Here is a 1189-nt window from a genome sequence, read left to right as displayed (position 1 = left end):
AGAGCTCATGAATGGCAGAAGGAGATTTAATGGGATCTCTATGGTCTCTGTATGAGCCTCAGATTCCTTTGGATCCTTAATGGGAAACTCCTTCTTGCTTGAAGGACGTCCCAGGTGGTCTTCCTCACTAGGATTTTCGTCCTCCTCCTCCCTAGTGCATTCGGCCACTTTGATTAAATCAATGGCCTTGCACTCTCCTTTTGAATTCTCTTCTGTATTGCTTGGGAGAATACTGGGAGGAGTTTCAATAACTTTCTTACTCAGCTGGCCCACTTGTGCCTCCAAATTTCTAATGGGGGATCTTGTTTCATTTATGAAACTGAAAGTGGCTTTTGACAGATCAGAGACAATATTGGCTAAATTAGAAGTGTTTTGTTCTGAATTCTCTGTCTGTTGCTGAGAAGATGATGGATATGGCTTACTATTGCTCAGCCTATTGCGTCCACCATTGTTAAAGCCTTGTTGAGGCTTTTGTTGATCCTTCCAGGAGAAATTTGGGTGATTTCTCCATGATGGGTTATAGGTGTTTCCATAAGGTTCACCCATGTAATTAACCTCTGCCATGGCAGGGTTCTCACGATCATAAGCTTCTTCAGAAGCTGCCTCTCTAGTACTGTTGGATGCATGTTGCAATCCATTCAGATTTTGAGAGATTATGTTGACCTGTTGAGTCAACATTTTGTTCTGAGCCAATATGGCATTCAGAGCATCAATTTCAAGAACTCCTTTCTTATGAGGTATCCCATTATTCACGGAATTCCTCTCAGGTGTACATGAACTGGTTGTTTGCAACCATGTCAATGAGTTCTTGAGCCTCTTCAGGAATTTTCTTCAGGTGAATAGATCCACCTGCAGAATGGTCCAATGACATTTTCGAAAATTCAGATAGACCATAATAGAATATATCTAATAGGGTCCATTCTGAAAACATGTCAGATGGACATCTTTTGGTCAACTGCTTGTATCTTTCCCAAGCTTCATAGAGGAATTCACCATCTTTTTGCTTGAAGGTTTGAACATCCACTCTCATCTTGCTCAGCTTTTGAGGAGGAAAGAATTTATCCAAGAAGGCAGTGACCAGCTTATCCCAGGAGTCCAGGCTATCCTTAGGTTGTGAATCCAACCATATTCTAGCTCTGTCTCTTACCGCAAAAGGGAAAAGCATGAGTCTGTAGACTTCAGGATCAAC

The sequence above is a fragment of the Arachis duranensis genome, chromosome 1, assembly GCF_000817695.3.
Source record: "Arachis duranensis cultivar V14167 chromosome 1, aradu.V14167.gnm2.J7QH, whole genome shotgun sequence".
Classification (NCBI taxonomy): Eukaryota; Viridiplantae; Streptophyta; class Magnoliopsida; order Fabales; family Fabaceae; genus Arachis; species Arachis duranensis.
The sequence above is the reverse complement of the archived record's forward strand: the minus strand, read 5'-3'. Positions refer to the sequence as shown.